Source organism: Paroedura picta, chromosome 7 (assembly GCF_049243985.1).
Source record: "Paroedura picta isolate Pp20150507F chromosome 7, Ppicta_v3.0, whole genome shotgun sequence".
Classification (NCBI taxonomy): Eukaryota; Metazoa; Chordata; class Lepidosauria; order Squamata; family Gekkonidae; genus Paroedura; species Paroedura picta.
This window is the reverse complement of record NC_135375.1, coordinates 63798776-63825944: the sequence shown is the minus strand read 5'-3', so window position 1 is coordinate 63825944 and position 27169 is coordinate 63798776. Positions and strand designations below refer to the sequence as shown.

At 43.5% G+C, this 27169-nt stretch overlaps 1 protein-coding gene and 1 pseudogene across 7 annotated transcripts in view; both read left to right on the top strand.

The window, feature by feature from the left end:
- AOPEP (aminopeptidase O (putative)) overlaps window positions 1-27169 on the top strand; it is a 242045-nt gene that overhangs the window by 155159 nt on the left and 59717 nt on the right. The gene's annotated exons all lie outside the window — the stretch shown is intronic.
- LOC143841013 (kinesin-like protein KIF20B) lies at window positions 398-16431 on the top strand (annotated as a pseudogene).

The window sequence follows — 27169 nt, the reverse complement described above, 5'->3', positions numbered from 1 at the left end:
TGAAGTGAAAAGAACATCATGGCCCAGTCATTTGTGCTCCTATCTTTTAATGCTTAATCCTGGTTTCTGGCCTAGTTTTATGATTCAGTATATCAGTAAATGAGTATTAAGGAAGAGGCACATTTTCTCGCACTGCATCACAAGCCTACTGGTGTTGGAAGGATGGTACTCTGGCATTTCAAACAGATGAAATATGTATGGATTGGGACATGAGAGTGCAATCTAGAATGATTAACATAAATAGGGATTTTGGCATTTATTTCAAAAGAAAGTAGATGCACACTGAATGGCATAAATGTGCTTGGCAGCTATTGCTTATCAGAAATCTGTAAATAATAGATGAGAACTTTCCTTGGTGGTTCCCCCCCCCCCTTTCACTGATTGCATTATTATAATAGTTTGCTTCTGGCATTTGGATAGGTAGCCAAAATGTATTCCTTGCCTGACTGTTGTTTTTTAAAATTATATTTGTATCCTTCCATTATGAAATCCAAGATGGTACTCTGCTTATTTGCAGTTCTCTGTACTCTGGATGTTAGTCTGCAAGTCTGGAAAGTGTCAGATTATAGTCAGAAGAAACTTCAGGGCACATCCTAGAGTTTCCTAGTTATAGTAATGTTAAAGTAGATCTGTTTATAAGGAGGCCGTTCCCACAGAATGTAAGGCAGCTAGTCTTTCTTCAGGTCTTGATATTTTGACAGCATCACCTTTCAGAAAGTAAAAGCAATTGGGTTGGTTAAGTGACAGCATGAAATAATGGTTTATTTTAACTGCAGTTGGTATATTAAACCAGGATTTCATCAGCAGATGTTAATGAATCTTGGATGTTCTCAGCGAATCTCAGTTCCATCGTCCTTTCACCTGCCTCCACACCAGAGATGTAGTTGCTATACCAACGTGCTTCATGGCAGCCATCTGAGGGCAAAGCTTTGCATGTCGTTACCACTGGCCAGTGTCAATACACAGGTGGGGAAACAAGTGTCTTACATTGTAGGGCTGTCTTCTTGATTAATACATGGCAGGGCTGGACATTTGAACTTTCAGTCTGTCAGATGCGATTAGCTTAGACTGAGGCTGCTGGTGGTTTGTTATCCTGGGCAATCAAGATTCACTTGCCAGTACTGTGTGCTTTGTTCTTGACCTTCACCCCAAACCCTTTTGTGGGACAAGAGGGTATGACAGCTTCTAACTGAATTGCAGAATTTGCTATTGTCAGTAGCTTCTGTTTGGGAGCTGAGTTTGGTTGCAATTTCAGGATGTATACCACTGTTCTCATGAATTGTTGTAGTTACCAAACCTATATCGTACTTATTTTATAGCTTTGATGTTCCTTGTAAACAGTCCTGAGCCACAAGGGGAAGGGGGGGTATATAAATGTAATAAATAAATAGATTTATGAGAGCCTTTTACATGGCTGAAGACTCTTAAGAGCCTGGCCAGTGTTGGTGGATATATAGAAAAGTATATTTAAAATAGAGTACAGAAGGGAGTAGGAATTAATGTAGTTCAGAGGAAACAAGGAGAACAGAACAGTTCTGAAGGTCAGTGGCTGAAGAACTGCACTCTGATATGAATTATCTGCGCCATTTAATATTTCTGATAAGGAATTGGAGGATGAAGCAGCCAGTGCAAGACTTCCTGCAGGGTCACAAATGCAGGGAAAACATACACCTACCAAGGCACAGAAGACAATGCTGGCATTTTCCCACGGGCGCTGGAAATGTTGTTTAGAAACGTCCCAGGCAAACTGTACACCAAGATGGACTTCAAGCCCCATCGATGTTGAGAACATAGAAAGCTGAGCTAAGAGGAAGTTAGAGAAGAAATGAATCTCAAGAACTCACTTCTCCGGCTTATGAAAGAGATGGATAATCAAACTGGCATGAATGGAAACCATAATGAAACTGCCAGTAATTTATAATGGAAACCATAATGAAACTGCCAATAATTTTGAAGAGCCATCAGAAGTGGACCAAGCTAGCAGGGACGAGAATAACTGTGCCAAGTTCTCCATCTGGGTGTCGTTCTGTGAAATTTACACTGAATTTATTTATGACTTACTGATCCCGATGACCAGCGATAAGAGGAGGAAGATGCTACGTCTTGGTCAGGACATAAAAGGCTGTTTGTACGTCAAAGATCTACAGTGGATTCAGGTTTCAAACACTAAGGAAGCCTTTAAACTCATGAAACTAGGCCTGAAGAATCAAAGTTTTGCTTCTACGAAACTGAACGCTAACTCTAGTAGGAGCCACAGCATCTTCACGGTAAAAATGCTCAAAATAGATCCCAATGTCACGCACATTGTGCGAGTCAGCGAATTATTTCTGTGTGATCTGGCTGGCTCAGAACGCTGCACCATAACCCGCAGCGAAGGAGAAAGATTAAAAGAGAGTAGGAGCATCAATGCTTCCTTGCTTATTCTAGGAAAATGCATCAATGCCATCAAGACCAGTCAGCAATCTAAGATGCAGCAGCACATACCTTTTCGCAAAAGCAAGCTAACTCACTTCTTCCAAGGCTTCTTCAGCGGTAAAGGGAAAGTGTGCATGATAGTCAACGTCCGGCCGGGGGCCACTGCCTATGACGAGACGCTCAATGTGCTGAAGTTTTCGGCGATTGCTCAAAAAGTTGCCATCCTCAACTCTTCTGGTTCTCTCCAAGAAGAAACGCGTGAGCCCAAGACCACAGGAGACGAACCGGAGACTGATGCAGGAGAAGCCGATGCACACTTCCCCCTTAGATGAGCAACTATACTTTGGGAGAGGACTCTGGAAGATGTGATTGAGGATGAAGAAGAGTCGCCTGCTGACAGCAGTGGGGTGCATGGGATGCCCTGCACAGACGATAACTTTCCCAAAGGGACAGAGCCTGATGTCGTGGGGGAGACGCTGAGCCAGGCAGAGGGTGAAGACGATGAGGATGAAGTGGTCATCAGAAAAGCAGAATATCTGAGGCTTCTTGGTGTAATAGAGGATCTGAAAAACAAACTGATTAATGAAAGGAAAGAGAAGCTATTAATGGAGCTGAGGATCCATGAAGAAGTCGTGCGGGAGTGTGCTGGATATCTTGCTGACAATGAGAGAAACCACAAGATGCTGGCTATCCGTAATCAAGAACTGGCAGAGGACAACTGTGAGGAACGGATTTACAAGGACCTTGTGAAGGACTGTATACCCCAGGCGAATGATGGAGGGGGAGTGGTGAAAGAGCTATTCTCTGGTGAGCAGGAAAGACCTCAGGGAGATGCAGAAAAGAGCTGGGAGGTTCTGCTGATTTTGATGGCATGGTCGAATCACTACAACATAGTGTCTCTGATATTAAGCAGCTCCTCCTTTTATGACCCCAAGGGCCATTTTACTTTTGTTTCCCCTCGTGGCTGCAGCGTGGTTGATTATGCAATCATTTCCATGGACTGCATCAAATACGTAACAAAATTCTCGAAAGGTAACCGTTCTGAAAGTGACCATTTTCCGATAATGCTTTCATTAGATATTTGCCATGACTCAGATAGTCCCCTTTCTAATGCTTCTGCCGACTCAGATGCCCTCTTTTAAAAGAATAAACTGGTCACCCACTGCTGCTGCACAGATTGAACTTTGGTTATCTTCAACAACTGTGATGTTGTTAAAGAATGATTTATATGGGAGCAGCTCAATAGAAGAGGCGTTAAACAAATTTAAATGTATCATCGATAATCTTAGTCGCTTTGCGCATCCTATTCCCTCTGGGTCAGCTAAACAATCTTTAAATGCCTGGTTTGATACTGAGTGTGTGTCTGCAAAAAAAGTGTACGTAAATATTTCCATCTGATGCACTCAGGTTTACTCCCATGGAAGCCTTCCCTTTACAGTAATATGAGAAAAGCTTGTCAACACCTGTTCGATCAGAAGAAACATATGCTTTCTTTGGAAAACTGGTCCCGACTTTTAACTGCAATCAAAAGAAATGATAATAAAGCCTTCTGGTCCCTGATATCTGGTACTAAATATACTGCAAGAGCCACTCCCACATTAAATTTCTCCCAGCATAAATATAACACCTTCTTCCATAAGCTTTTTAACGACCTCCCCCTCCATGATATGATTTACCCCCTGCCTCTGGATATACCTGAGTGGACTCCTGTCACTCAGGATGAGATTGTTGACCTTATCATGTCTCACAAACTTAACAAGGCCTCTGGTCCAGATGGAGTTCCAGCCGAGCTCCTGAGAAACAATGTTGATGCGTGGTCAGGCTCACTTGCTCATCTCTTCACTCTGATAGATAAATATGGCTCTATCCCGGACTCCTGGTTGAACATTTTGATCCCTATCTTCAAAAAAGGTGATCCTGATAATTTAGAAAACTATAGACCTATTAGTTTACTGTCCATAGTGGGGAAACTATATGATAAACATCTGCTTAAAAAACTGCAAGATTGGATGAATGTTTCTAATTTACCAGGTAGGGAACAAATCAGATTTATGCCTCAGTATTCCATTCTGGATCACTGTTCAATTTTGGCCTTCCTTGCTGAAAAATACTCCCAGCAGGGGCGGGGGAAATTATATACAGCTTTTATTGATTTGCGTAAGGCCTTTGACTCAGTCAAGCGTCCCTTATTATGGGAGAAATTAAAGAAGTTGGGAATAGAACACTGTCTCCTTTTTTTACTTCAAAAATTACATTCCTCTAATTTTTGCCAAATTAGATTAGATGGCTCGGGTACTTTATCCCATAAAATTCCTGTATCAAAAGTGTAAAGCAGGGTTGTGTACTAGCCCCAAGCCTGTTCAATTTGTTCCTTGCCGATCTACCTCTGTATCTGGCCACAGTGGATGGACATCCCCCCAAATTAAAATCAGCAGATGATGCAGATATGCTGATGATGCAGTGGTTCTCTCAGTCACAAAAATTGGTCTTAAACGTTCTTTACATAAATTCATCTCCTTCTGTGATTTGAATTCCCTAGTTATCAATTTATTCTTTTCCAAATCTTGGAAGCATGCCACTTGGAGAGTTGCAGGAAAAAAGATTGAACAGGTTCAGTCCTTCAGATATCTGGGGCTTCTTTTTCATTATAACCTAAAATGGTCTACCCACCGTAATACTAGTCTTTCCTTGGCCAAGATTAAATCACAGGCCATTAGTTGTTTTCACTTAGAGAAGGGCAACCAATATGTGCCTGTGGCGCTTCGGGTTTTTCAAGCCTCCGTGATCCCTCGACTACTCTTTGGGATTCCTGTATGGATCCAGTCTCTGAATAAAGAAGCTGACTGTATGTCTGCGGCCTTTTACCACAGAATTTTAGGCTTACCGAATTTGCTAACCTATTTGACTTTATGTGCCGAGCTGGGTCTTCACACTATCGAATCATGTGCTTGGATTTTATCCATCAAATACTGGCTCCACCTTTTCTTTAGCCGTCTGCCAAATAGTCTCCTTGCACGTCTTTCATCTGACCATTATACTTCGAAATTGTCACAGACCATTTCCTCTAAAATTAAATCCATAGGCATTGACCTGGATTCTTTAGCTAACTCTGGAGAGGATCATATTTTTCAAACTATTCAAATAAGAATCTAGGATATTGATCTCCAGATAATTTATGCTGGTGCAGGGGGACCGTGCTCTCCACAAGCTTTTGGTCTATCCTATACCCCAAACACTATGGCACACTATTTTTCCAACCTTATAATACCTTCAAACCGCAGAGCGCTTATGTTAGTAAGACTAAATGTATTTCCTTCTGCAATGGTTGAAGGCAGGTATAGGAGAATTCCCCGCAATGAAAGAATTTGCAGGTATTGCCATACAGAACCAGACTCAGTTTGCCATATCATTCTGCAATGTGAGTTGTATAACAACTAACGTTCTGACTTGATCTGCCCACTTCTACCCTTCCCTAATGTCTCAGATGGCAGGGTTCTTGAATTGCTGCTTACCGATAATTGCTCAGAGACCACCGAATGGGTAGCCAAGTTTTTATCTATAGTAATTCCCATAGGGTAAAGAAGTAAACATAACTGACTTCATCTTTTTGTATTTGCTGCTCCCTTGCCTGTTGTAACTTTCCTCACAGTTTTTTAGACTTGTATTAATGAACCGATTTGTATATTGTTTTATATCGTGAATGCCATTAAAGGTTTTATATTGTATTGTATTGATATTAAGCAGCAGGCAGAAATGGTGCTTGGGCTCCTTTATTGCTTTGGAAGACCCTCCGCAAACTATTGAACACTTGGAAAAGCAATTAGCTGACATTACAGCTGAATTATCCAAAATCCAAGAAGTACTCTGAAGCAGGAATGAAGAGGTGAGAAGGCAAGAGAATAAACTGAGTGAAACTGCTCAAGTTCTTCAGGAGGCTACTCAGAAAATGATTCTGCAGAATGACTGGATACAAGAGCTAACGCAAATGGTGGAGCAGAAGGACAGTGAAATAAGCCGACTGCAAGATCTGATAGCTCATATGGAAAGAATTGTAAGAGACTTGGAGAACACGATTGCTGTTATTAAATAACAAATGGGACAGGAGAACCAGAACAAGAAAGCAAACTATGCCGATTTTAGGGAGCCACCCAAGAAACATCTGGATGCTGGGAGGAAGCAGTGCCTGGAAAGGGAGGAGGAAGAGGAAGGCCCGCCTGCAAAGCAAAGATCCATTACTGACAGTTTTAAAGGGGCCATAGAGACAAATCAACATGATGAAATTCGGCCATGTATTTTCAGGGGAGAGAAAAGGTGGAACTGGAACAAAAGATCAAGATGCTAGAAGTTCACTTGACCATGCTTGGAGAGCAGTTAGAATAAGAGAGGAGCAAGAATGAGGACTTGGCTAGAGAAATTACTAGCTTGACTCAAAAGTTTTCTTCTGTGGAAGAAGATGCTTCTGGCTTGAGAAAGAAACTATGCCAACAGCAGGCCAGCTGTAAGGAAATAATGTCTGAGGTAGTTGGCCTGAAATATCTCAATAAGGAACAAAAGGTTGCAAAGCAGGAGCAGAAGACAAATTTGAAGTCCTTCAGTCAGAAGTGAGAAGTAGGAATGTTAAGATCAGAGGGGCTCCGGAATCGTTTGGCAAAGAAGATCTGAAGAAAGATCTCACTGAGGCGATTGAAGGTTACTTGGAGGAAGAAGAGGTGAAAATTGAGAAAGCATACAGAGTGCACTCTAGAGTAGCGATCGCCAACCTGTGGGCCGCAGACCACATGTGGTCCTTCGACTAATTGGAGGTGGGTCGTGAAGGACGCCTTCTCCCCCCCCCACGGCCCTTTACTTCATCCCCCCCCCGACCCTTTACAACACACTTCGGGTGTCATTGTCTTCCATCACTCCCAGATGGGACTATCTCATTGCAGAGAAACAAGCTCAGGGTTCCCATTGATTTGTCATTGTCATTAGTTAAAATTTCCATGAAAATAAAATGTTCCTTATGTTCATTATTGTGGCATGTCTGTATCTTATTTTGAAGGGATGTTTAAACATTACCATAGCGATCAGAGAGCGTTAGGGCAGTGGTTGAGAGTAGAGGAGTAAACTACCCCCCCCCACCGGGCCTCAGTAAAAGGCGTTGAGTGGTCCCCAGTAATAAAAAGGTTGGGGACCATTGCTCTAGAGCAGCGAAAAGAAATAACCAACCAAGAGATATCCTTGTTAGCTTTGAATCTAAGTCTGTAAAGAACGCACTCCAAGAAAAGCATAGAGAAGATCCATTCACTCTTGAAGTTCAAGAAGTTAAGATCTTTCAAGATCTACCACCAGAAACACTACAAAAAAGGGCACAATTTCACTTTCTACGGCAAATTCTGATTGGACAAAATATTAGATATTTCTGGAAGATTCCATTTGCATTGGAAGTTATTTTACCAACAGGAAGAAGGATCATAAAAACATTACAACAAGCACAAGAACTAGCGGATACCCTAGCTGAAGGTTCCGCGCTGGCAGAAGAACAGAGAAAACAGTCAACAAGAATATCAGGGAGCAACAGGAAAAGGTGCCATACCTAAAAAGTAAAAATAGCGTCCTTGAAGATAGTCTCAGTCAATGTTAATGGATTAAACTCACCGAATAAAAGATCAAAAGTCTTTAACCCATTAAGAAAATTAAAATGTGATATAATATGTCTACAAGAAACCCACATTGCACAAAGACATCAAAATCCATTGAAAAATAAAAGTTTAGGGAAAGAATGTATTGTATCAGCCAAGGAAAAGAAAAGAGGGGTGATGACCTATATTGTAAACTCCAATATAAATGCGAAGACTATATCTGAGGACCCAGACGGACGCTTTTCTATCTTAAAGATCAAGCTTCCCGATGGACAAAATTTTGTTTTGGTGAACTTATATGCACCAAATAAAGCCAAAGAGGCTTTTTATAGGGATTTTTTTCTATCCAATTTGGACTAACTTGAAAATGAGGTAATGGTAATTGGAGACTTCAGTACAGTCCAAGATCCATATTGGGATAAATCCTCAAGAAAAATAGGTTCAACATTTCCACCCTCTGCTAGATCTAATTTCCAACATCTAGCATTAGTAGACGTCTGGAGGGAACATCATCCAAAATTGCACCAATATACATTTTATTCGAACAGACATGATGCCTATTCAAGATTGGATCAATGCTGGGCATCAAAACAAATGTTACCCAAACTGAGAACTTCAGAGATATTACCAAACACCTTTGCAGACCATAATCCATTACAAATAGAGCTATGTGTGAAAAGAATCGGAATGAGAAAGTGGGAAATGAATGACTATCTTTTGGAGGATCCAAAAGTACAGCAAATCTGTGAAGCAAATCTACAAGAATTTTTCCAGCTATGTTACCAATAGAGATCCAGGAGAAAACGCTGAGAAAATGGCAATCAGTGATTAATAAATTTATCTGGAGTGGAAAAAGGCCTAGAGTTGCTTTTAAAATACTTCAAGATGCGAAGGAGAGAGGAGGACAAAGTGTTCTTAATTTAAAATTATACAAAGATGCAGCAGCACTTACATATATAGTGGACTGGATACGGGAACCGCAATCAAGAGAACTGGTATTTGAAAGAAAAACCATAGGTAATAGGTTCCATGAAAGATTATGGCCAGCAGGAAAACAAAAACAAGAAGCAATATCAAATACCTGGATTAGTGGACTTCTGAACGTATGGTCAAGGTACAACAAAAGACTATCTCCAGCACCATCAATATTGAAATCGCCAATTGAAGCATACTTTGGCAAAGCTCAACAGAAAAGACTTGTCTCCAGTACAAAGACTTACTAAAAACCTGCAAGTTTAAGGATATGCAAACAATAAAGAACGAAGGAGTAGAAATTCAATGGTTAAGAGTACAACCAATTATTATCTAGATTTAAAGCAGAGTTTCAGCAACCGTTAAATCCAGAGGCTCCAATACCAGAATTTGAAAACTTGGGGCCTTTTCGCACAGGGATCTTTGTTGCAAATTGTTTGCAGAATGAAAAATCGCCATTTAAAATAGTGGAATTCGTCGTTATGCATACCTGCCTTTGTAGTGGAATCAGTTGCGTTTTTTAGCGTTTCCCACAGGCTTCCGGTCTCGGCAGAAATCGCTAGAAAGGAAGCGCTATTGCCAAGCTCGTCCCGCCCCTGGCCGTCAAGCAGCCAATGGGCAGCCGTTAGCATGCTCCCAAACAGCCCCTTTCCCTTTAAGAAAGGTTTTAAAAAAAAAAAAAAACGACCCATAGCAACGAATCTAGGTAGATTCGTTGCTACGGAGAGACCCATCCAGCTGCCTAATGTGAGCTGTCGTTTGATTGTATGATCGTTTGCACGCTGCCTCGAGTGATAAAAAAAAAATCCCCCCCCCCTCTCACGGGCCCGATTTTCGGCTGAATTTATTTGTAAAAAATAAAGGGACTTTATTTCAGCAAACGGGCTTTTCAGTGGTTTGTGCTTAGTGACTAAAGGTGAAGGACTGAAGCCAGGGAAGCCTCTAAACAGAAAGAGGCTCGCCGGTGCGTTTATCCCCGCTCGCTCGGAGAAAAAAAAATGGCGATCGCTTCGCCGGAAGTTTGGAGGAGAGAGCCAGGGGGAGGGACTTTGAAGAACCAGCAACAATGGTAACGCACAGGTCTTTAGCGCTACTGTTGCAGATTGGTTGCAGGAGTGTATCGCTATCCGGAGGGTGAATCCACTTTTCTGGATTCCCCTGAAAGCGCCACAACGAAGCGCTTTTTGCTGATTGGTTTCAGGATTGTTGCAGATTGTCTACGACGTCGTGGGTTATGGCAAATTAGTAGCGTTTCCAAATAGCAACCATTCTGCTACTTTGAAGCCGTGCGAAATGGCCCTTGGTAATTCAAGATAAGCCTCACTTGCAGGGTCAAATATATAAACTGTTATTAAGGTATGAGACGGAAATGGAACGGGTTAAGCCATGTATGATTAAATGGATGCAAAATATTGAGACAAATGTGTCAATAGAACAATGGGAACTAGCATGATCTAGAATCCCTAAGTATACTAACAGTCAAATACTTAAAGAAAACTGGTATAAAATGTTTTACAGGTGGTACGTGACACCAAAAGTGATTGCCAAAATTGCTAAAAACAGTGATAATAAATGCTGGAAACGTGGTGACAAAGTAGGTTCTTTCTTGTATATGTGGTGGAAATGTGACAAAGTTTATAAGTTCTGGGCAAAAATACACACCATTGTGCAGAAAATGTGGGGTCTTAGATTTCCTATGAAAGCTGAATCTATGATATTAAGTATACCTCTGCAGTGCCTCCCAGCTCATACCCAAAGTTTATTCTTCTATGTGACGACGGCAGCAAGATTAGTTCTGGCCAAGAAATGGAAAACGCAAGAACTACCTTCGATAGAAGACTGGTTGAACAAACTAGCGGACTTTGCTAAGATGGCCAAACTGACACTGATAGTTAATGGAAAAACAGAAGAGGTGTTCCAAGAACAATGGGGCCCTTATCTGAATTATTTAAGAAAATAAACTAAAAGGGGACATGAAACGGGGAATCAAGTGTATCAAATGAAGGGCATAACCTATCTTTCTCTGTATTAACAATGTATACTATTCGTTCTGTTTTACCTTTATCTTTATGAAAATAAAAAATAGTGTTTCAAAAAAAATAAGGAACAAAAGGAAGAAATACAGACGCTGCTTGAAAAACTAGAAAGTGCGAACCAAATGATTGCTGAAAAAAGATCAAAAGTAAAAGCCGTTGAGGTAAAAAAGGGTGAGCTAAGCAGATTAGGTTTAGATGTCCCTATAGCTGACCCGTCAAATTGGAAGGAGCAGGGAGAGCTTTCAAAAGATGGGCGGGAAGAAATTCATGTTCACCCGGCTCAGAAAAACTTATTTCACTATAGCATTGAAAACATCTGGGAAATGAGCAAGCAAATTGTTAACAGTTCTTCTCAGAAGAGCAGTCAGATAAAAGATCTTAGACAACAAGTAGACCAGCTGCAAAGAAGGACTGTTGGATGCTGAAGAAGAGAAGTCTTGCCTGAAGTCTCAGCTCACCGAAGCAATCCATCAAGGCCAAGCATCCTTACAGGAAAAGGAGCGCCTCCTCGGTCAGATAAGGCAGTGGTCCCCAACTCCGGTCTGGAGACCGGTGCCGGTCCGTGGATCAGTTGGTACTGGTCCGCAACTCCTCCTCGTCCTCATTCCTGGCTGCTGCCTCGGGGACTGCCCTGCCCTGCCACTCTGCTGCCGGCTCAGCTTTGGTGCTGGGGCTCCCCCTTGGCGTGGCACTGTGCAGCTGGTGCTGGCAGCACCCCCCAGCAGATGGCGGGAAAGCAAGTGGAGCAGGGACTCAGGCAGCGGTGACATCCCTCGGTAAAAGACTACCCCTGTCTGGGCCTCAGTAAAATTGTCAAGCGTTGACCGGTCCCCAGTGATAGAAAGGTTGGGGACCACTGAGATAAGGGACCTGCAAGAGAAGTACAGGGCAGAGGAGAGGAAAAATCTTGACTATCTCGAGAAGATCAAAAACCTCAATGGTGTTGTGGAACAGCAAGGAGCAAAAGAGGCCAAGGTAGCTGCTTTGGAAGAAGCACTAAATAAGAAAGAGGCTGCAGTTTACGTTGCAGAAAGGGAAGTCTGTGACCTGCAAGGAAAACTTGCTCTTTCGGAATCTAACATCAAAAGCATAAGCAATCAGGAACTACAGCTCAAGGAAGAAGTCCAAGAGCTGAAGGATAACTTGAAGGCTGTTGAACTGCTAGAAAAGGAGAGAGAAGAAGCCAAGCAAACTATTGTGCGTTTGAAGAAAGATCTCCTGGAAAGCACTGCCCTCTCATCCCAGCTGCAAGTGGAAATCCACCAGAAGGAAGACGAATACACAGACCTGAAAGAGAAGCTGGCTCATGCCAAAAAGCAGATCGAGCAAGTTCAGAGAGAAGTTTGCACCATGCGTTCCAAAGAGAAATTACTGCGGAACAGAGTGAGCGAACTTGAGAAATCAAAAAACCAGCTGGTTGAAGAGTTAGAAATCAAACAGCGAACAATCTAGCAATTTAAGAAGGAAGAACTTAAGAAGAAACTAGAGGCTATTTCACAGCAGTACCAGAAGGCCTGTGACGATCTCTCTTGCAAGGAGAAGATCATTGGAGATATGAAACTGACCTTAGAGGAGCAAGGAGCAACAGACACAATCAGAACAAGATCATGTACTTGAGGCCAAGATAGCAGACTCAGAAAGATTAGCAGCTGAACTACAAGGATGGAAAAAGAGGTATCATGAGCTAGAGGAGCAGAACATTGCTACTAGGCAACAACGTGCTACTGCAGAATGTGAAAACACGGCCAAGTTGCCTAGTGAAGAACTGGAGGGATTGCAAGAGAAACTGAAGGAGTGTGAAGAAAAACATTGACTGGACCACGAAAAGTGGTTGGCAGAAAGAATGAACCTCATTGCTCAAGCAAAAGAACCGGAGACACATCATAACAGGGAGATGAAGAGGTTTGCTGGCAACAGAGAACATCATGCGAAGCAGTTGGCAGAAGTGCAAAACCTTTTGGCAGAAAAAGATAGCGACCTTCAAAAATGGCATGCGGAGAGAGATCAGCTAGTGGCAGCTCTGGAAGTTCAGCTTAGCTCCCTGATTTCTAGCAATGCACAGAAAGATGTCGAAATGGAAGAGCTGAAAAAGGCAGCACTGAAAGCTCCCACTCAGGATCATGAACCTGCCCTAAAAGAACTCAGAAGGCAGCTGGCTGAGATAGACAACATTATTCAGGAATTAAAGTTTTGTAAACTCTAAAACCACAATGTCCATGTCAGTAGAGGCCTAACAGCATACAGTGGAACATCTGCATGGCTGTAAGCTTAAAGAAAAGCAAATGGAGTCAGTAAATTGCAACCGTATTGGGGACACAGATCCACAGCTACAAAATTTTAGCAGGGCATCTTCAGGAAAAGACAATCAGGACGGGTCAGAAATCATCCTAGATTCTTGTGAAGTGTCGTCAGAGAACAACAAAACCAGCTGTTTTCCGAAGCCTGAGATGGAAATTCGTTTTACATCTTTGCAGCCCAATAAGATGGAAGTGAAACATCAAGGCAATCCTTCTGCAGTGACTATAAAAATGCCCAAAGCAAGGAAAAGTAAGACCCTTTGACAACTGCTTATGGAGCCAACTTGGCTTCCTTAGGCTCCTTCCATCTTTTCTTCTCAAGGAAATTGTTTGTGATTGAGCCTTCAGTATTTCACTTTTAAGAAACTCCCAGCCCTCTTGGACTCCCATCTCTTTAAGTCTTTCTGACCACAAGACTCTACGCAACATACCTTTAAGTCTGTGAAAATCAGCTTTCCTGAAGTCTAGTCTATACGTACGACTACGTAAAGGTTTTCTCTTTCCCACGATTGAAAATTCCAAAAGCACATGGCCACTGCTACTTCCACCTCATCTACCAGTTCTTCGCTATTGATGAGAATCAAGTCTAAAATAGCAAAAGTCTAAAAAGTCTAAAACCCTGAGCCAAAAGGCAGGGCAGTATGTAAATATAATTAAACAAATATATGTCTCAAAACTATTATTTGCCATAATGTTGGCATCATAATGTAACTTGCTTGCTGAGTGAGGTGGGATATATATTCACAATAAATATCTCTATATAGTAGTGTTTTTAAGAAGTACCTTTTGAATCTGTCATGTTAACTGCTTTTGTGTTCTCGCTGATTTTACCATGAGTGTACTGATTTTTACAACATGCTATATAGTTCCATGACCAAGGGGGGCCCTTATGGGGAGAAACATGAGGAAATACAATGGTACAGCAAACTGAAGCTACTCTTCTTTTTCTTTCACAAGAAACATCCTGTATTCCTTAGCTGATGGGCATTAATAATATCGCTTGTGAAACTTTTTGAAATTGGGCTCCAGATTAGCTTTGTTGTCTACCAAGGCTACCATTACCATTGTTGTCTACCATTTTTTACAAGAAACATCCATACTTAAGCTTTTTTTATTGTGGCTTGTATATTTACAGTTAGAGAAACAGAGTTGTTCATCTTAAGCTAGATGGAAAGGTCAGGCAACCACAGCGAGATATGCTAGGCATTTCTGAATAAGGTAGTTTGTTGAAGGTATGGAAATGTCTTTCACATAATTAGTTATGGGGAAAATTAATATGGAAAATATTTATATACTCGTATAGCTACAAAGATGCAGGCTTTCAAATTATATATAGTGCTTATTGGAAAATTTAATAGGTTTAAGCTACAGAGAGACCAAAATTGGCTACAAAAAACTATTTTTCATTTCTTCATAAAGATAACACAATCACCTTTATTCTTAGATATAAAAGCATATGATAAAGTAGCAATTAGTATTGTCAAGGCATCTCTTTTCCCCTTCCCTTACTATTTCCTCTTTCTCTTCACTGAAAACAGAATCACAGAGTTGGAAGGGGCCATACAGGCCATCTAGTCCAACCCCCTGCTCAACGCAGGATCACCCCCATAGCTTCTCCCTTTCTCCTGCCTCCTCCTCTCCTTTCCACCCACCAGCTAACCTATCTTTTCCTGCCACACTTTCTTCAGTTTTCCCTCCTTCCCTACACCTTACACTCTCTACCTAGGAAAATTATGGCTTATTATGGTGCTAGTTGCCAAGCTGGGCCCAGTTGTGCAATGAGGAACTTACAAGGAGTGTCTCATTTTCTCCTGAATCAGCTTATCTACACCAGTGGTCCCCAACCTTTCTGAGGCTGGGGACCGGCAGGGCATCGGGCCACGCCCGCGCGAAGCACGCCCGCGCATCGGGGATCCAAAGCGGGTGACGTGATTGTCTCCCCCTCCTTTTTATCCTTACAACAACCCTGTAGAGTAGTTTAGGCTGAGTGTATGAGATTGGTTCAAAGTCATCTAGTGAGCTTCCACAGCAGAGTAGGGATTCAGATATGGTTATTCAGATTCTAGTCTGCAACTCTAACCTCTGTACCACACTGGCTTGTGTGGGTTGGTTGCTGTTGAATATTAATGAGCAGTTGAGCCTGAGTGAGTTATGGAACTGGACAAGTAACTTGGACCCTGTGAGTCCTTCCTCAAAAACCAAAACAGCCATGGAAACAGCCCTGCGCCCTCCCCTGCCTTTTATTGACAAAAACAAAGCCTTGAATGCTGGCCAAACTGTTGTGGTTTCCTAGCAAGAGACATTAAGGACATCTGTTTCTTAAAGCTGCAGGTACTCTTTTATCATTTTGAGTTGTTTTTTTAGAGGTTTGTTTTAATTTTTTTGTAGTTGTTATAATCATCAGATTTTGGGGTTGAAATCTGATATTCTAGTTGCTGACACCACTAGGGATTGTATCCTCCCATTTCCAGCTGCTTTGGGGGTCCTCTGATGCATCCTCTCCCTCTTGATAAATTCAGGTAGGGGGTCATGTTCGTCTGACGCAGCAGAACGAAGGTTGATTCCAGTGGCACCTTCAAAACTTTGTTGATCTTAAGGGTGATGCTGGACTCAAACTTTGTTTTCCTCCTGCTCTTGGTAACTAATTTCCCTGCTATTACATAGCAAGTCCATTAGTAGCCAGTGCACAAATGGATTTCTTAAACAGACATACAGCTAGCCTATTAAAGAGGAAAAAATAGCTAAGCATGCCATCTCACTGTAAGACAAGCCCCTCCCCCCCACCAAAAACTTAATTTATGGTTGTTTGCTACAGCAGTGTTTATTTTTTTAAAAAGGGAAATAAGGTTGCTAGGAAGTGGAAGTCATCAAGTGTGGACAGGACTTTTAAAAGTGAAGCAGACACTTAATTTATGGTTGTTTGCTACAGCAGTGTTTATTTTTTAAAAAAGGGAAATAAGGTTGCTAGGAAGTGGAAGTCATCAAGTGTGGACAGGACTTTTAAAAGTGAAGCAGACTGCAGAGTCCATGAAAATAGTTTCAGATGCATTCCTTAGGAAACTTTGGCACAAATGTTGGGAGGAAATTGGCAGAATGGGAAATAGGTAAAGGTAAAGGTAAAGGTATCCCCTGTGCAAGCACCGAGTCATGTCTGACCCTTGGGGTGACGCCCTCTAGCGTTTTCATGGCAGACTCAATACGGGGTGGTTTGCCAGTGCCTTCCCCAGTCATGACCGTTTACCCCCCAGCAAGCTGGGTACTCATTTTACCGACCTCGGAAGGATGGAAGGCTGAGTCAACCTTGAGCCGGCTGCTGGGATCGAACTCCCAACCTCATGAGCAAAGCTTTCAGGCGGCTGCCTTACCACTCTGCGCCACAAGAGGCCCTTAGAATGGGAAATATGCTGTGCATAAAGCTGTGAAAAATACAATTAAGAAGTCAAGCTGCATAAAAACATAGAACTAGGAGGGACCTTAACACATTGCACAGTGCTGGAAATTTCAACTCCCCGTCCCAAACTCCCCCAGTGACTCCTGCTCTATGCACAGAGGGAGGCAAAAACTAACAGAAAAAAACCCAGAAACCCTCCAGGATCCCTGGATAATTTGGCCAGGAAGAAAATTCCTTCCTCACCCCGAAGTGGTGATAATCATCACCCTGGGCATATAAGAAAGGGACACAAGATCCTTTCGTGCCCTCCCTCTCACAATCTTCACAGAATCAGCACTACAGTTAGATCGCCACCTAGCTTCTGCTTAAAAACATCCAAAGAAAGAGAACACATCACCTCCTGAGGAAACCTATTCCTCTGAGGAACTACTCTAATTATTTAGAAGTTCTTCCTAGTGTTTAGTTGAACTCTTGGTTTAATTTCAGTCTATTTGATCAAAAACTCTGTGCACAAATGCCCTTGGTCATCCTGCTGTTCTTCATTATCTTTTACAGTTTTGGCTTATACCATCAATCTAGTTCTTTAAAGTAACTGGATTACTCATGTATGCCAGCTGTTTTGGGTTTTTTAACTGCATTTCTTATTCACTCGGGCCACCCACCAGTGTCTGGCATGACTTTACCCCACTGCCCCTTTTGTTATAGGCGTCTTATTGTTTTCCTGTTGATATAAGCAGCCGTGCTGTGCCTAATTCTGCTGCATTTCTGTAAAATGTATTAACATTGGTATTTGAGCCATTACATTTCAGCTGTTTTTGTTTAAACAATCTGCTTCTTCCTAAAGTATCAGCATTAGCTTCTATTCGCATAGTTTATCTTACATAGTTTACTTTTCAACTGCACCAGTATATTTCCTTCACTCAACACCCCAGTTTTTATTTGCAAGAGTCATGTCTCCATTCCACCGTCTCTGTCTTGTGACACAAAATACTTTGCTAAGCTGTTTGTTTGTTCATTTATTTAGAATTTGAGAACTCGTGCATCAAAATAATTTCGCATGTTAATATTTTATTTCCTGCATATCACATCACTCTCTTTATTAGGAAAGTGGTATGCTACATGCAGATGCCAGAGGAAGAGGAAGAGGAGTTGGTTCTTATATGCCGCTTTCCCCTACCCGAAGGAGGCTCAAAGCGGCTTACAGTCGCCTTCCCATTCCTCTCCCCACAACAGACACCCTGTGGGGTGGGTGAGGCTGAGAGAGCCCTGATATTACTGCTCGGTCAGAACAGCTTTATCAGTACCGTGGCGAGCCCAAGGTCACCCAGCTGGTTGCATGTGGGGGAGCGCAGAATCGAACCCGGCATGCCAGATTAGAAGTCCACACTCCTAACCACTACACCAAACTGGCGGAGGAGGAGGAGGCGGTGGCGGCGGCGGCGGCTTTTCTCTTCCTGAAGGAGTCTCAAAGCAGCTTACAGTCGCCTTCCCTTTCCTCTCCCCACAACAGACACCCTGTGAGGTGAGAGAGCCCCAATATTACTGCCCGGTCAGAACAGTTTTATCAGTGCCGTGGCGAGCCCAAGGTCACCCAGCTGGCTGCATGTGGGGGAGTGCAGAATCGAACCTGGCTCGCCAGATTAGAGGTCCACACTCCTAACCACTAGACCAGATTTGTGCATCTTCTGGTAACGTTGCTCACTCTTCCAGTTTAGGACTTTTAAGACAACTAAGAAAACAAAGATCATGTTTTAAGAAAACAAAGATCATGGCATCCAGCCCTCTCAATTCCTGGCAAATAGATGGGGAAGAAATGGAGATAGTGACAGATTTTATTTTCTGGGCTCCAAGATCACTGCAGATGGGGACTGCAGCAAAGAAATTAAAAGATGCTTGCTCCTGGGGAGGAAAGCTATGGCAAATCTAGACAGCATCCTAAAAAGCAGAGACATCACCCTGCCAACAAAAGTGTGTTTAGTCAAGGCTACAGTCTTCCCAGTTGCAATGTATGGCTGAGAAAGTTGGACCATAAGGAAGGCCGAGTGTCAAAGAATTGAGGCTTTTGAACTCTGGTGCTGGAGAAGACTCTTGCGAGTCCCTTGGACTGCAAGGCGAACAAACCGGTCAGTCCTAGAGGAGATCAACCCTGACTGCTCTTTAGAAGGCCAGATCCTGAAGATGAAACTCAAATACTTTGGCCACCTCATGAGAAGGAAGGACTCCCTGGAGAAGAGCCTAATGCTGGGAGCGATCGAGGGCAAAAGAAGAAGGGGACGACAGAGAATGAGGTGGCTGGATGGAGTCACTGAAGCAGTAGGTGCAAACTTAAATGGACTCCGGGGAATGGTAGAGGACAGGAAGGCCTGGAGGATCATTGTCCACGGGGTCGCGATGGGTCGGACATGACTTCGCACATAACAACAAGACAACTAAAGGGTGTATTAGTGGACAGTGGTCTGCCTTAGTTGATGGCTAGAAGTATAAGCAAAGGTGGGCTTGTAGGGCTGCAGTTCTTTGACCCTTTCTGCACTTACAGCTTACTCTTGATTATCAGGGAAGCCAAGTTGATAACCCTTTAAATGGGATTCTGTCCCTGCACTCTACATCTTTAATTTTAATCCAAATTTCTTTGGGGGATTATTGAAGTATTTTTTCTGCACCCCAATGAGAAAAAGTGAATACACTGGGGTTTCTTTTTTGGGGGGGGGAATCCTTGTGATTGGTTGTGTTGTCATTGGTGGAGGTGGAGATTCTTCTTTCTGTAAATTTGGGTATCCATTTCAGCATAGCATTAAATTGTCATGGCTCTCCATCATTGGTTAAGAAAATCAATTCCTTTTCAATTTTTATTTATTTGTTTGTTTTCAAAACCAGGAAACGTTTAACATTATGAGATTAATGAGCAAAAGAAATTGACAAGACAAGCTCTAAAAGTTCAGCTGCATATCATCTCAGCAAATGGCTTACAGTGTAGGGTAGCAGACTTTAGATGCAAAGGTTCCTTGGTTCTTTCCCCAGTGTGGACAATCGCCTCTTCCCCTTGTCTATTTTGGCTTGCAGATCCAGATGGTTCTTTTTTTTTTTAATCCCTGGTACACAAGGTTTGGGGAGGGCAGTGGGATGCCCCACACACATAGTTGTTGCTGGCTTGAGCAGCTCAGCTGGGTCTTCCAGCCCAGCTTCCATGTCATGCTGCCCCCCCCCCCGTCACCTCTTCCAGCTCTGCCATATGACTCTCTTCCTGTTTCACTTACCCCCACCATCCATCCATGCCAAACTCCACTTTGTGAAGTGAAGAGAAATACTTTGGTGCAAAGAAAAAAAGCACCAAAGGCTGGAATGCTATAGTTTTAAGAGAATGCTCTACCTAAGTGCTAATGCTACTTATAATGCTATAGTTTTAAGAGAATGCTATAGTTTTAAGAGAATGCTCTACCTAAGTGCTAAAGAGCTAGGTAGTAAATATGCAGTAACTACAGGTAGCTGCCCAGTGGCTACTAGTACTTATTGCAGATTTCCTACTTAGTTCTTTATCAGACAGCCCTCAGTGGTAGAGCATTAAGCTATAGATACAAAAGTTGCTAGTTCAATTCCAGCCTTTGGTGCGTGCTTTTTTCCCTTCACATTGCAACTCAGGCAGCATTCCCCCCTCTCCTTCCTGGCAAGTCTACCTAGGAGTGAGACCCAAGCAGTATTTTAAAGTGCCACCCAACACACACACACTCGGATTCAGATTGAGCAATTTAGAGCAGATAATCCATAAAAAGCTTATCAGCTTCTTGCAGCCCACCAAGAAGGCATAGGCATCTGAGCCAAGTTGGGGACACATTCTTTTAAACTTTAGCGATACCAGCTTTTCAGTAGACCTCCAGCCCAATGTAAAGGGAAAAAAAGAAACCATGCCAGTGGAATCTGTATTAGGGTTGTGCAGGGAGGCCCCAATTCGGAGCTGTCCAAATCGATTCGGGGCCAATGCAAGTCAATGGAGGCCATTGACTTGCATTGGAAATCCTTCCCCCACCTTTCCTGGGTGTTGGGGGGGATGGGTGTAAGTCACACCCCTGAAACGTCTTGGGGGAGTTCAGGGAGGGTCTTCCCTGAGTCCCCTGAAAGTTTCAAGAAGATTGGACCAAGGGGTCCAATTCTAGGGGCTCCCAAAGAGGGTGCCCCTATCCGCTCCATCGGTTACAATGAAGTGACAGATTCTTTAGTCTGAACATGTTTCCCCATAGACTTTTATGGGGAATGTTCCTTGGGAGCCCCCAGGATGGGACCCCCTGGTGCAATCTTCCTGAAACTTGCAGGGGACTGAGGGAAGACCCCCCCCCCAGAGCTCCCCTGCCAGTTTCAAGTAGATTGGACCAAGGGGTCCCATCCTAGGGGCTCCCAAAAGTGTGAGAAAAAAAATGATTTCAGAACAAGGAAATTGCCAGTTTACCAGCTGAAATCATTTTTTCTTGCATTGGAAGCCTCCCCCCCTCTAACAAATACAGAGCAAGAGGAAGACCAAAGGTGTATCACAACCCAAAGGTGTATCAAAACAGCTTCCAGTCACCTTTCCCTTCCTACACTTGGGCCACCGCCCTCAAACACCACAAATCCAACCGCCCTACTCAGGTCACATCCTGAGAGAACCCTGACAGAGCTGTTCTGGGAGAACAGCCCTGGCAGCAGCAAAAAGACAAATCGGCATGTGCACAACAGCAAACTCCTCCAGGGCACCCACTGAGAAATGCTCAGTTACTTCTTGGGTTTAACATGAGCTCTAAGGCTCATTTTGGGACTGGGAAAAGTTTTCCAAATGGGTGGCATGACTGAGGGACCCAGATTTAATATCTGGCCCTCTGGTGATTGCCGAATTTCTATGTGTGGGGTAGGGGGGGGGCAATTTAGATTGGCCAGGGCACTGCTCCTGTCTGAATTTTTACCTTGGGCGAGCGTTTTTCATCCCTGCCACCCAGAACAAACTCAGAGGGGATGCAGTCACAGCAATTCTGTGCTCACCTCAGTCCTCCTCCAAGAATAGTTCTGGATGGCCAAGAGCCGGCAAGTTGACCTTGAGGAAGACCAATTCCTGGACTCTTTCGGGTGCCAGACGGGAGCGATATTGCAGATGGTGCTGCTCGCATGAGAAAATGCCCGCTCGCTCTGGACGCTCGTTGGCAAGCACGAAAGGTAGACATGGGCCAGGCGGGAGAGTGTCGGCCAGACCGTCTCCATCCTGGCCCAGTATCTCAAGGGACAGGCATTCTCGGACTCCTGGGGCTCACCGAGATAAGCCCTCACCATCCCAGACGCACTGTCCTCCCTCGGGCACCCACTGCCCTCAAGAAAGGAGTGGGCTGGAGGAACCCCAGCAGGAAGTTGCCCTGCTCAGCCTTCTTGCTGGGGTGGCCCGCAGTGGCTGATGTGCCAGCAGAGGCTGTGGGGGGAGGAGCAGTGGACATGCTGGCTCCTTGCTCCCCTGCCTGGCCTGACACCTCAGCCTCCTTGGACTTCCACCATACAAGCCTCTGAATGAGCAGCTCACGCCATTCAGGAAGGCTCCTCTCCCTCTCTGCTAAGCTGCCCTTGATGCGCAGATCACACATGGAGGTGAGCCTGTATGCCACTGACTTGCAGACAGGCTCAAAGCGGCTGTCAAGCCCTCTCAGAAGCCTCCTTGCAAGCGTGCATGGCTGGAACAGTGTCTGTACTTCCTCGAGCCGGGTCCAGGTAGGGGGCCAGCACCACACGGGCCTTGTGGACCATGGGCACAACCAGACCCAAACTCGCCGTGTCAGACGAGAGCATCTCCGTGAAAGTCTTGAAGGGCCCAAGAACTTCCACAGTTTGAGAAATGATCTCCCACTCTCGGTGGGTGAGCCACTCCCCAGGCATAAACATCCTCGTCTCCTGGACAAGGGCGTCTAAGGCTCTCCTCTGCACCACCAAGCGCTCAAGCATGGCATGGGTGGAGTTCCAGCGCGTGCTGTCATCTCTGATAAGGCAGTGCTGCAGCACGCCCATCAGGCCCTGCTTTCTCTCCAGCCTCGAGACGTCGTACGAGCTGTGAGAGAAATGCGCCACGATCTTCCGGCACTTCTCGATGAGATGCCGGAAGTCAATGGCTTCGGCAGATGAACCGGTTCCCTTGGAGCCAATCCCAAGGGCAACCACGAGGTGGAGAAGGTGTGCCGCACAGGAGATATGCTTCAGGCCCATGCCCTTGACCGCCTTGGTCATGTTGAGGGCACCATCTGTCCCCCTTTCCCCCAGGGCCCCTAGCCTGACCTTCCTACTTTCCACTCATGTTCCCTTGGACAAACTGTTTCTTTCTAGCTCTAATCTAAAAAACAGGGAAATTTGAGGCCCTACCACTAATTGCCCGAACACCTGTTTCTAAGGAAACCTTGCAACTTATAAAACCTCCCACCAGCTACCTGTTTCGTTTTTATAGATAGACCCTAAGCTGACCTAACTTCTATGGAGTTTTGCTGTTCTCTCTCATTTTTTTTTTAACTTAAGGAACCTGTCTGGGCCTAGCTAAGTTTAACTGGCCCTACCTAACCTACAGCAGGGAAAAATTAGAAAAAAAAACCTTTTTACACTTTTTAAGTGTTTTAAGCTACCTGAGTGTTACTAGCTAGAAGGAAGGCTGGAGCAGATTTGTGCACCAAGCCCCCACCTGATCTGCTAAGAAGAACCTCTAAACCTGTTGGCCTCTAAATTAATTCCTGTCTCTACCAGGAAAGCTGGCCTTCAATAAGGCACAGCCCCTGCTGGTTTAAAGTTTTTTAAACTACTAAGAAAGTTCTTTTTAGCCTAGATCCCAAATCACTTTTTTCTTATAAAAATGCAATCCTATCTAGCTACTTAGGAAAGAAACTATCAATTCTAAAAAGTTAGTAGCACTTTAAAAATTTTTCTGAAACTATGGATTTTACTGCTTATTTAAAGGGTCACTAATTGGGCACCCCAAGAAGAATGCAGCTGTTCCCCCCAGGAAATAATCTCTGAAACACCAACCAGCTGCCAGCCACCCAGGGCACTCCCCCAAAGGTGGCTAGCAAGAAAAACTTGCCCTGCAAGGCCTTAACAACTAACCAAACAAGCTAACTCTACCTAGGATAACCAATGAAACAGCTTCAACAAACAAACAACCTTACCAGCAGCCACCCAGGGCACTCCCCCAAAGGTGGCTGGCAATCAAATAAACTGGCCCTGCAAGGCCCTAACAGCTAAACCAATCTAAAAACAAACACAACCCCCCCAACTGAAACTAGCCCCCCACCAAAAAACACCTACAACTACCAAACAACCAGCTGCCACCCAGGGCACAAAGCCCAAAGGTGGCAACTGAGAAAACCTGGGGGGAAAAAACCGAAACAATCAAACAACCCCCCAAAAAACAACCAGAAACAGTGCAACTTCAAAATACAAGCTCCACCCCCCACCCCCCAAATACTTTTAAAGAAAACTAAACAGCAAACAGTTAACACAATAAAAACAGCAAATACAATTCCCCAACCCCCCCCCCCAGGCCCCCACCGACAGAAACCCAAAGGCAAAAAACTTTTGAAAAGAGGAGGGAGAGGGAGAAGAGGGAGGGAAAAAAGAGAAAAATAGGAAAGGAGAGAAAAAGACCCTAAAACAAACTATTGGATGTCTTCTTCAGCGATGTCCAGTCCACAGGCCAGGTCCAGGAGGCAGGCAGCCAGGCCACTCTACCAAGCAGGGAGCTTGGGAGCAGCACAGCAAGCCAGCCAGTGAGCTCCAGCAAGCAGCCCCTTGCTTTAAGTAGCCTCCTCCTGGGCAGGCTTAAAGCAAGAGGATTTAAAAAATAAAAAGCCTTCTGTGAGTGGCTAGAATACCTGAGCTGAAAAGCTACAGGCATTGTGGTTGGCCACTCGCTCCCCCCTCCCTCTGCCTCCATTTTAGGCGACAAAAAATCAGAAAAGAAAAAAAGGGGGCAGCCAGAGTATTCAGGCAACGGCTGCCTGAAGCCTCTGACTCAGCCGAATCGATTCAGGCCCGAATTGTTTTGGCCGCCAAATCTAAGCGATTCGAACCACCAGGGGGAGCTAGAGGCCTGATTCGGACCGTTTCGGGTTCAGAAACGTCTGAATCGAGCCCGATTCGGGCGTTTCCAAATCCAAATCGCCCATCCCTAATCTGTATCTCTTTGGCTAAGCCCTTCCCCCTTGCTTCTAATTCCGTACCACTTCTTGGAGCTCTCCTTGCTGCCTGATTGAGGTGTGGAGAAATGCCCTCGGTGGCTGTTACCCTTGAGAGGAGGGAAAGGGCTAGGCAGTCCCTGGAGTGTATTTGAAGTGGGCATTTGAAGGCAGTCTCCTTTCTCTACAACAGCCAGACCTAAAACCCCAGGCCATTTGCACCTGTTACCCCCTTTGCTGGGAGTGCCCAGAAGAATGGCTTGTAAGGGAATGGAAGAAGGGTGGAAATATGCCCATCTTGGGGGTGAGCAGTTGGATAAGTTGTAGAAATTGCACTTAAAAAAAAAACTGGAAATAATATGAATAGAATGCATCATGGGCCATGAAGGAAGTAAAAACAATGCAGAAGAAGAATCTACTCTGACAGACCTCTGTTCAGAAAGGAGGGTCAAAAGCAGAATCAAAGAATCTTAGAGGTTGGAAATAGGAGTTGCTTTATCTTTACTCATACTTCTAACTGTGTCTGTACTAGATGGATATTTGTGCAATGCAACTGTTGCATGTCTTTTCATATGAGAAAGCTACTTATGAGTACCTGTTAAATGGTCCTTGCAATGGTGGCAAAATGAATCCTGCTTATCTGTGTCACTTTGCAATTAAGATACTCCTTCCTCCTTGGTTAGGTAGAGATGGGAATATTACCGAAGGGTGCCAGCAGAAGTTTCTTGGAAGAATTAATATTTTTTTCTGAAAACATAAAGAATCATTTTCTCTTATCGCATGTGCTCTCCATTATACATCTTAATAATTTTCTAAAATAATATGCAGTATTGTTTCAGAAGGTAACCATATTGGTCTGCTGTAGAAAACACTGTAACTCTCAGATGGGAGGCTTGCTCATGTGCGGTCTCACAGAAAGTTGATGAACAGCTAGATGTGAGTCCAGTAGAGCAGTGGTCCCCAACCTTTTTATCACCGGGGACCACTCAACGCTTGACAATTTTACTGAGGCCCACTGCCCTAACGCTCTCTGACTCTGGTCGCTATGGTAATGTTTAAACATCCCTTCAAAATAAGATACAGACACACCACAACAATGAACATAAGGAACATTTTATTTTCATGGAAATTTTAACTCATTACAATGACAAATCAATGGGAACCCTGAGCTTGTTTCTCTTCAACGAGATAGTCCCAGGTGCGCCTGCTGGATCGTGGATGAAGTAAAGGGCCGGGGGGGGGGGGGGAGAAGGCATCTTTCGCGGCCCACCTCCAGTTAGTCGACGGACCACATGTGGTCCGCAGCCCACAGGTTGGGGATCGCTACAGTAGAGCCTCAGAGACCAACAAGATTTTGGGGGTATTAAGCTTTTGAGAGTCAAAGCTCCCTTCTTCAGATAAGAGCTCCCAATTCATATCTGACAAAGGGAATTTTGCTAATATCTCCCAAATCTTGTTGGGTCTCCAGGGCACTAGTGTACTTGATTATACAAGATAATCTCTTTACCTTAAGTAGGCATCCTTACGGCACTTTGAAAAATAATTGGCCTAACCGAGATAATACCAGTCTTTGGTTTGGAATGTCTTGTTTGCATACATGTGTACAATGTTTACCATCCATACATATGTGCCAGTAAGGATTTTATTTTATTTTATTTTATTTTATTTTATTTTATTTTATTTTATTTTATTTTATTTTATTTTATTTTATTTTATTTTATTTTATTTTATTTTATTTTATTTTATTTTATTTTATTTTATTTTATTTTATTTTATTTTATTTTATTTTATTTTATTTTGATTTCTATACCACCCATTTCTTTTTCACTGGGCGGTTTTCACTGAACAGTATATAACTTACATTATACAGACTATAACATCAAAACAACTTTCAATAAAGCATCAAAAGATTACAAAACCAAATGTATTAAATGAAGAGCATAGCCCTCCTTTTTCTGTATTGACAATATAGATTGCATATATCTCACTGTCCTTAATTTTGGAAAATAAAAATAAAAACTTTAAAAAAAAGATTACAAAACCACGTTTATAATATAAATAACAATTAACATTGGGAGAGTCATGGGCGGGCGTCTAGGGGGAGCAGCAGGTGTTCTGAATCGGTCGGCCTCAAGCGAATGCCTTTTGCTCTGTCAATTCTTTATTTTCAGTCACCAGTACCTAAACCAATGTGTGCTATGCTGAGCCTCATTGTACTTAACATCTAAAACCAAACTGAATATAGAAAATGAAAAATTGTTATTCATAATATTGACTTCCA